Source organism: Seriola aureovittata, chromosome 7 (genome assembly GCF_021018895.1).
Source record: "Seriola aureovittata isolate HTS-2021-v1 ecotype China chromosome 7, ASM2101889v1, whole genome shotgun sequence".
NCBI classification, from domain to species: Eukaryota; Metazoa; Chordata; class Actinopteri; order Carangiformes; family Carangidae; genus Seriola; species Seriola aureovittata.
Window position 1 is genome coordinate 23,242,036 of NC_079370.1, and position 10,464 is coordinate 23,252,499.

Here is a 10,464-nt window from a genome sequence, read left to right on the forward strand (position 1 = left end):
AATGTAAAGTTAACACACACACACACGGAATACAATAATACAGCAGTGAATGCCCTTGGGGATTGTAGAGAATGGTTTTTCTTCAGAGACCTTGTCCAGCAAGTTGAATGGTAATGACTAGTGCATTAGCAGTCGCCTGGTTGTTTAGTAGGCTGAGGATAATGAGGAAATCAATGGGCTACATTCAACACATCTTTAGCCAAGTGAAAGATAAAGAGCTTTTGCAGCAGTAGAGGTTTATTCATTCTCAGCACTATGAACACCTCCTTTGCAGTTAAACACCAAACAGATAACACAGAACAACTCGAGTCTCACGGCTCGGCAGTGTTAACAAGGACGAGAAGTTGACCAGCTAACTCTCATTCTCTTATAGACTGGCGTAAGCAGCCTGTCGATAGCAGCTTGTAGCAGCCTGTGGGCTTCAATCAAATCCCACTTTTAACCCGCCAGTTAGTGGATAAAAGCCAGACCTGCTACTTTTAGTGCCTTTCACTTGTTTCACCCCCTCTGTTTCTCATGGCAATGCAGTACTCCATCTTTACACTGAACTTATTGGGAAAGACCAGAAACAACTGGAGTGTATATATAGAATGCAGGTGGAACAGAACAAAGCTCGACAGCTCCACAAATTGTGTCTGATCCTGTTCTGTTCATTTAAAGAATTCACAAAACTGCCCTCCGGAAGACGCTATGGAGCCACAAGAGCAACTATGAACGTTTATGGAAAATCCTTTGTACCAAATGAAATGACTTTGTTGACTTCAGAAGCATCATTCACACTAGAATCGTGTCTGTTATTGTTGTCTGTGCTGTGCATGTTGGGCTCATTTATTATTGTATGTATTGTTTGTAAGTTGTTTTAACCAGCCTGTGAAGCCAAAGGCAGATCTCCACATGGATAATAAAGATTATTATTATTATTATCATTATCAGAATCGAGACCTATTTAATGTCACGGTTCATCCAGATGAATTCATACATGTTCCAAAAGTCATTTGAGTGTCTCATATTGACTGAGAGGTGAACACATTTCAGTGTGTAATTACTTCTAATTCCATTCAGTGGACGGCTGTTACAGCTATATTTCCTGTCTTAAACAAATAGTTCAACTTTTTGGGGAAATATTCTTATTGGCTTTCTTGTAAAAAGGTAGATGGGAACATCAACATCCATCTGGAAGTTACATCAAAGAGCCAGTTAACTTGTTATATTGCTCATATATCTGGTTGCTTGGCTGTCTTACAGTGAAGACAAAACTCCAGGAAGTCATTCCTCTCAGCCAAGAAATAGTCCTGCACGTAACCCCCATAAAAGCACATCCACGTTGTCAGACGTCCATCAGGAGGACCTCACATACTGAACTCAGACACTCAGTGTTCCAGTCCTTACAAAGTCACTGTATACTGAGCTTGGTAACAGTGTGTAGCCACAATATCTGTGTTTATCTCACAAAATCTCTGGAGATGTGCGTTTAAAATGCGTTTCTAACTTGGACATGAATAGACTCCTGAGCTCACATGCCTGACTGCTTGATGTGTGGGACCTAAACAATAGGCATTTTAGTTTTCAGAAACCTGCGCAAATGAAAATTCATCCTCATTATTCATGACATCAAACAGGGCTGGGGCCCAGCGCGGGCTCATTTGCAGCTGAATGTGGGATGCAGCGGAGACACTGGCCTGTTTAGCATGTGTTTGTGTTGCAGAGGTGGTGGAGGGATGGAGGAGGAAAGGGTACCAGTGGGCCACAGCTGGTGTGCCACAGTCTCAACCTTCTACCTGCTGCTATCATAACTGACAGGCTGGGCCACAACCAGGGACTAATGGTCTCTCTCTGACTGAAGTTGAGGCTGTGGACTCGACCCGCACACTGACCTCATTACCTTCATGTCTGCGTGTTCATCCATCGGAGCCCAAGTTGTCAGCTTGTTTCTTCTGCTGCTGTCTGTTATGTCAGTGTGTTTGCTGATGTGTTTGTCTCTATTAGAGAGAAGGACTAAAAATTCCAGTACATACTGCCTCCCAGTATAATGCAGCTTAGTTTCCCTTAAATAAAACCAGTCCTCTCCTTTATGCTAAAGGAAGTGAAAGGTAGACATCCAGCTGTCCATATATCTGATTACAACTTGTGTCCCTTCCTTTACCTCTTTATATAACTCTCTGCAGTTGTGTGCATGCATGCCAACATACATCAATTTCCTGTCATGCTCCTCTATGCTTTTCTTCTTGTATGTGTGTGTGTTTCATCCCTCTGAAACCAGCCATGTGTGTTTACTCTACCTGGTTTACCTGCTCCAGGAGAGCAGGCTGCCAGCAGCTGCCCTGTCACTTCACATCTACTCTGTCAGACCCACGTCTTTGCCAGGAGGACAACGTGTCTTCTTCAAGATTTATGGCCCATGGATGTGCATGCAGCCAGGTCACTTATAGTTGACAGCAGTGTGTATGTATTTGCCTGCATGTTGCATGCACATGGTGCCATTTGTTCCATCTCTTTCAGCTCTATCTGACCAGTTGTGCGTGTTGACTCTACCTGCGCTCATCTCCTGGTCTACCTGCTCCAGGAGAGCAGGCTGCCAGCAGCAGAGCAATCACTTGGCATCAGCACTGAGAAACTGACAAGAGACAAGCACTCACTGCCTCTCTCTCTCTCTCTCTCTCTCTCTCTCTCTCTCTCTCTCTCTCTCTCTCTCTCTCAGAAACATGTTTATTTCACCAACCACACTTCATCAGAAAACTGAGTCAACTGTGCAGCAAATACGAATCTTGTTCTTCATGCTACAAAAAAAGACCCCGTTGGTTTGTTTCCTGCTCAGGTTGGTGAACACAGAACATGTACTGTGGCCTTGAAATAACTATGTAATGACATCATATTATATTTACTAGTTCTTCCCTTTGTCTGTGCTCCACTGTGAGAGAGCAGGCACTGCAGCACACTGAAAAAGCATTAATAGTGCTGAAAACTATTCAGTCTGTTTCAGTCTGTTGCTAATAATCAGTATTGACAGATATCACATACTCTTACCAGTGGCTCAGTCCTGGCCCTCAAGGAGAGTGTGCTTTTGGTTGCTGGTCCAACCGTCTGTGCCACGACTCAATTCACAAGTTAAATGGCTAAAATAAGAAGCTGCAGGCTCTTGGTGCCGAGAACCACAACTCTTAAAGTAATTCTTAAAAGTTTCATCATATAAAGCCCAGTTTTGATACTAGTTGTGGTCTGCATTTATTCTGCTGTCGCTATTAAATGTTCTCTGTATAGTAGTTTGTATTGCCAGTGGCAAAGCCTGCCATTTCCACACTCAAATTTAAATGACATGTACATGCACATGCATCAGACGACAAGAGAGGGCACGTGAATATTGCACTTTATGACATCATTCTGGTCTGATTTTTGTTTTGATACAAGTATAGCGGCATTTATTTATAAAGAGTTCATCAAATTTTCATCATAGCCGAACAGACAAGCTGCTCAAGGCATGTCTCATGCCCCCAGCAGTTGATGAATGTGTCAGTTTGAAGGAACAGTGGGGCATGCATTAAAATGTTCCTTGCAAACATCACCTGAAATCCTAAGGCTTATAGCAACAATGATCATCAACTGCCTCAAATTTGCATGTCAGAATTTATTTATGTCTTAACCACAGTTTGATGTATTTCATAGGCCCAGAGCAATGATTTTGGCTTGTAACAGTAACAGTTTATCATTTTTCATCCTTTTTAGGTTCACCTGCTTTACAAAAATGAAAAGGCATGACATACACAAATGTCTGAGTATCTAAATATCTCTCTCTCTTTCTGCCTCCACCCTAATACCTAATACAATGGAAGTGAATGCAATTTCATCATTGATGCTTGCAACAATGAAAATTTGATTTTAAAAATTTTATGGCAGTTAATGTTCAGTAACTCCAAACCAGTCGCAGCGATGTATGTAAACCATCCAGACTAGCAAAGACACGAATTCTGTGAAGATATGCCCTTGCTAAATTTATTTATAAATGTTCATGTTTATGAGGGCCAAAGACAAAACTTACATCCTTAGCAGTGAGGTGGTAGCAGACATCTCAAAGAGCTATAATTTAAAACCTGCACAAATAAAACCAGCTCTATCTGCATGGCTGGACGCTACAATAAGTAAGACAATGTGCTTTCCCGTAATTCTACCTTTTAATGAGGGTACATTCACTGAACCTAAGGGCTTTGAGTCAACTGACAGAGCCACCCTGAAGCTCTGCACATTCAACTTTGGGATTAATTCAATTTTGGGATAAAGACGTGAAACATAGATCACATTAAATTGTGTCCACATTGGTCAGGCACTCGGTACATGCCAGGTGGGAAGACAGAAAGTGAAAGGAATGCCTGTGATTTTGAAGAAAAGAATTCCAGCTGCCTTCACTATCCTGCGAAAAATAAGAAAGCCTTGAGATTTTAAGCTAGGTTTTTTTTTTTTTTTTTTTTTTTTTTTTTTTTGTTGGTGGCGACACAGGTCTAAGGACTCTTCAACATCCTGTGAGTTATTTGAACATGTTAAGTGGGGCAATGTTACATGTGAGGCAAGAGCAAAATAACAGGTTTTCTTTTTTGAATTTTTTTTCGGCATATATTTGTGTGAGAAACGTGACAGAGCATTCAAGTCATCTGGTAAGCTTTTTAGGACCATTGTCATTTGTATTTAACTTGTGTCCATCATCAGCAGCTACAGCAATAACAACAAGAAACTAACAAGAGAAACACACGGCTTGTAATTGTGTTGAAATCTGGCTGATCAAGGCTACTGTCGTCTCTGGGATCTCTGCTTGCTCTGTGGTGGATCATCTTGATGTGAAATTGTGCTTTGAGCCAAATGCTAATGTCAGCATGCTAACATGCTCATAATGTCAGTGCTGGCAGTAACGCAGTGAGGTGTAGCAAGTGTTCACCATCTAAATTTAGCAGGTTAGCATTCATATTAGCATTGCATATTAACATTTGATAATTAGAACTGATGAGAATGGCATTTTATTTTTTTTCAGGTCCTGATGATGGAGCTAGATGGCTCTGATCACCAGAGGCAGTAGGATTCATCCTCTCGGGACCATGACTCTCTGTTCTAAATTCATGACATTCCATCCAATACTTAGTATAGACCAAAATGCTGCTCTTGTGTTTCATAGAGGTGGGGGACAAAATCCACAGTCCTGATTCTAAAATGGTAAATGGACTGCAATTATATAGAGCATCTCTAGTATTATCAACCACTTAAAGTGCTCTACACTACGAGACATATTCACCCATTCACACACACATTAATTCAGTGCACCTACTATGCATACTGCACTTTGCTATCACACATACACCAAATGATAGATCGGGGGCAATTCAGGGTTCAGTATCTTGCCCAAAAACACTTCCACATGCAGACTGGTGGAGCCAGGAATGGCACTTTTCCCGATTAGCAGGCGACCCGCTCGACCTCCTGAGCCATAGTTTTGCCAAAGTTTGTTTGAAGCTTAAATGAAACTTCCAAAGTCGCAGTCGATACAGCACCAAAGTCCTTCTTTTTGTTTTCCCAGACAGCACATCTTTGTTTTGCTGCGATGGAGAGATAGTCACACAAAGAGGAAATTGTAACTGTAACTTTGGAAGGCTAACTCAGACTGGTGACGTCTCACATTAGCTTTTGTTTCCCCCATCACCTACACTGAATTGCTTCAAGAACATGTTTCATTGTTCATATGGGCACCTGACGAACCTATCCTTTAAAGCACGATGTTTTATTAGTTTTTATTAGAAGTCATGGATTTTCCCATCACCTTGCAGGAAACTGTACTGAAGACGTTGCTGACTCCTTCCAAGAAAATTTCTCTCTCTAAACTGTATTTGGGTAATCAGTTAGTCACCAGTGCTGCCAGTGTCAAGAAGATGATCATGTTGTCAGTGGACATGTACAGCACGAAGGTTTTCTAACTCATGAGTCTTTCTTAAGCTGGGTCTGGGTCTGGCCATGGTTTTTATTGCAAAGAACACAGTTGAATTGCTGTGTAGTACTGTGAGAGACACTGACTCTCAAGCTGCCCTAGAAATTAGATGTGTTAACCCAAAGTGCAGGCATTTCTGTTCGCTGGCATTGCAGAGAGTGGCTGTCAGACTTTATTGTCTGCAGAAACATTTTGAATATGCTGGCATCTGCACGCGCACACACACACACACACACACACACACACACACACACATACACTCATGGAAACAGCTACAACATTGGATGCTCTCTGACATTAACCTCCGTCATCATAAATTGCTGAATAAAGGCCAAATGATTTCACACCACAACATAGTCAGCAGGAGGGAAAAAGAAAAGATATTTTCTGTTGTCATTTCGTCTCCAGCCTCATTCAGCCATTAAACACATTAAGATGTGGTATTAATTTTGAGAATACAAACACAAAGTGAGATAGAGGCTGCCAGTAATCTACTGTATTTCACCATCAGTTCTCCTAATAGTTGATCTGTTTCTGAATAATTGAGTGTGTAATATACACAGTCAATCTACTGTTAAAGGAGTTCTACAGTATTAAAACTGTATTTTCTGCCGTGTCTGTGTTTCGAAGGGTATTAGTTCAATAATGCAACAGAGATTTTATGCAGAACTTTATCTCCATAAGACTCTTCTGAACACTTTCAACTGAATAAATTCTTCGATGAAACATTCACATTTCTTTTTCAGGTTCACAGCGTCCAGCCTTTACAGTCCGTAGTTAACAATGTAATGCATACAGTTAGTTACGGTTAATTTTACAAAAGAAAAGGGCTGAATAAATGGCAGTACATGGCTGACCCACAACTATTCATCCCTGTCCCTCCTTAGTACAACATATCCAGTCCGACATTGCCTTTTTTCCTCTTGTGATTTCAGCTTTTGTGTCCTTGCTGTAATCGTACTTTTTTTTCTGTGCACATGCCAAGAACTATTGATTGGGTTATGTATGATGGTTGGCACTCAGTTTAATATAGCTTCGTATTCAGCCTCTTGCATTGGAAGAACATTGTAAAGACTGCTGCAAAAGGAGATTTCCTTTTGAAATAACTAAAGACCATAAGATCATTTCAAATTCATTTCTTAAAAATCATACAGATAAGCTTGAACTAGCCACGTCAGTGCAGTGAATGGTATATTTAGTAGTTTAAAACCTCAACACGAAGCTGAAATATCCACTATCTTTATCATGTCTTATTCACCAGTTGGACAATTGAGGCAAGTGGCTAAAAAAGGATTCTTATGATCAAGGATACCCGCACCAGGCATTAGAGGAGACTCAGTCGTAGCCTGGAAACAAGTTGGCCTCGATGTGGTGGTTGGCCTGCCGGTGAAGTCTGGTTTTGGATCAAAATTCTAGGCTGGGAGTCAAACTCTCTCAATCAAACTCTTTTTCCCCAATGTTCCCACTAATGAACGGCACTAATTGATTGAAAACGCTGGTGGGAGGGGATGAGCGAGCAGGGTGTTACAGTGTGAGAGAGTGAAGGGGGTTTTAACACAAACAGCGACTGGATCCGGTCCAGACTGATGTGGGGGCCCACAGTGGAGAGCCCGGAGTATTTTACATTGAGGAGAGAATATAATACAGGGTACAGTGAATACAAGGGAGCAGACACATAAAGGGACAGTCAGCTCTGACCCTCTGAAGCTGCTCCCCTGCTGAGAGTGAAAACACTCTGCGGTTAATTACAATAATTCCCGTGGGTTGAATCATGGTGTGCATTTGTGGCCAATTATAATGAGAATACATGTTTAGTATAAATTCTGGTGACAGATTTCATGTGCGTCACACTGGCCTTTTCTTCTCGTTGTCTTAAACTCACTAGAAGCAAGGGAATAAATTCAATCTGAGCCACCTAGAAAGTAAATGCGTCACATCACTCTCACAATCTTTTTTTTCCAGATAGCTCCTTGCAACCATGCAATCACTAAACTCTCCTGTTAGGAAGAGTAGAGGTCAACATCCCCCTCAGAAAAATCTAATTTGTTCACTTGTATCTGTAATCACATTTTTTCCAACAGCAACCAAAGTTTGACCAGCAGGTGAACAAAGATCAACCACCAGATCAAAAGCTGTGCCTCGTTGTTTGGTTCTGTCTTTACCACCATGGGCACCTGACTTGCACTCAACCCCACCATCCGTTTTGCCTGCACTAATGGAAAAAGCTCAAGATATCTGCACTGCTCCACTTTGGGCGGTTGTTAACTGGGTGAAAAAGGCCACATTTTTGTGCGAGAGTCAAAGCTTCCACTCAAATCCATTGAGGCGTAAGAGGTAGTGCTTGGATTGGGATAGTACATGTGTGTCCCAGCATGTTCGATTTGGGTCCAACTTGTTACTGAATGCTTCCACTTTCTAATGTATTTTGATACTTGTGGTAATGTTATTTTTTCAAGCAAAATACACACATTTCTTGCTGAAATGAGCCACAAAAAAGAAAAAGTGTGCAGCTGTGTCAGGTAAAATAGGTTAGAGTTTGCGTTGAAAATTCAAAAATATGAATGGTATTTAGTACAGAGTCCTGCAGACACCTGGTAACTTGTCCACATACATTTCCCTATACTGCATTAGCTAGTAACAAGTTACGGCAATGTGAAGTTTAGTAATGAGACAACATTGGCTTGTCCGGCATCTGACAGGAAGTTCAGTGGAGGTGTTGATATCATACTGGTTTTTGTGGAATGACCAGTCCATTAACTATAGCAGACTAAAAGCATGGGGGGTGCAGTTAGCTTCCACATGTAGTTAGCCTTTACCAAATAGAGGAAAATAACAACTCCAGCTGACCCCAACGATGTCATGTTTATAGGTTGTATGTTCTTAGCTAGCTTTCTAACATTAGCCTACATTCAAGTATCACCTGAAGCTGGAGGGTACGTGAACCCTGTAGCTTCACTGTGAGGAAGTGCTAACGATAAGCTAGCTGATGGTCAGTAAAGACCTTGGCTGGCTGCTTTTTAAACCATCGTGTCTTGTTTGTGATTTTACACATGTTATATACAGAATATGTGAGGATTTTAAAGGTTGTGGATGTCAGCTGAGTAACAAAAGTAATGTAACAGATTAATTTTGCTGTTAAGTAATTGGTGATGTAATTTGATTACTTTTCAGTCAGCATTTCATACTAGAAATGAGTAATTAGTAATCTCAAATCAGTAATTCATGGCCTGAAATACTGCATGTGTTTGCTATGCAGGCTTGTTTTGTTTTGTTTTTTTAATTCAAGCACATTTAAAATATATTATCATTATTAAATGCAAAGAAGATAAGATTTGTTAATGATAGAAACAATAGAAACTGGAGTCCACTGAGTTTTGCACTCCACTGACAATCTTGTATCTTGCCTGGTGAGGTGAAGTTTCATACATGAAGGATGAACCCCATGTTAGTTTATATTACATTGAAATGACTAATCTACAACCTCAGAGGACCTGCAGATTATTTTGGCCAAAGACACAATAGATGGAGATCTATCATTCTCCCATCACATTAGTCCCCAAACAAAAAAGCTGGTTCAGTGAAGATTGCTTCACTTTCATACATTGTGATTTTCAGCAGCTTTACATTATATTTTTGCTGCATATCTTACAAAATTTGAATTTTGAGTCCTTTTATGTCACAGGAAATCAATGCATGTCTGATGGTTGGAAATCCTTTTCTGCAGGCTATTTCAGTTTAACACACGTGCTGTTAAGGGGAATATTGTACCTTAAGTAATGATGCAGCAGCATTGTTTAAAAGTGTAGGTGTGAGTTGTGACATAGAAGACACACAATGTCTGGCTTGTATTGAAAATGCGAGAAATGTCAGATTTAGAAGATCTCAGCCTGAACACTTTGAAAAGAGAAAAGAGAGAAATATGTGTGTGACTCCTGTTATATGTATTTTTGAGCTGAAGTGTTTTTCCAGTGTCACCACCATGACAATGTATTCAACAGAAGTGACAGGGACAGGAGAGATTGAATATAGTGGTACACTATAGGTGAATTCTTTAAAATTATTACAAATGGATTGACTATGCCACATCAAGGTCACACTTATCCTTACCGACTGTGCAGCTTGTAGAAATGAGACGGTCATTCACCAGCGGCCAATTTAAAGTATTAAATTGCTGGCGACTGTCATTGGGTTGTCTGCTCTTTATTTGTCCGTTGCACACAGCCAAAGGGAATTGTGTGGCAAAACAAAGCACGGATGCAGGGTAGTTGTAGAGTGAAAGAAACTCTGCAACAACTATCAGTTTTTTATATTTTCAATCAGAAAATAAGACACAAAGCATAAAGGAAATAATAGACACAACTGAAATATAGTCATCAGAAGTGGAGTCAGTTATTCTGAAGCTTTAAAATTTTAGATTTGTTATACCACATCAGTGGAATGTCTCAAAAATGGCTGCACTTGTTTTCTCTGCTCTCCTGTGTGTGAAGTGGAGGCAGTTTGACTGG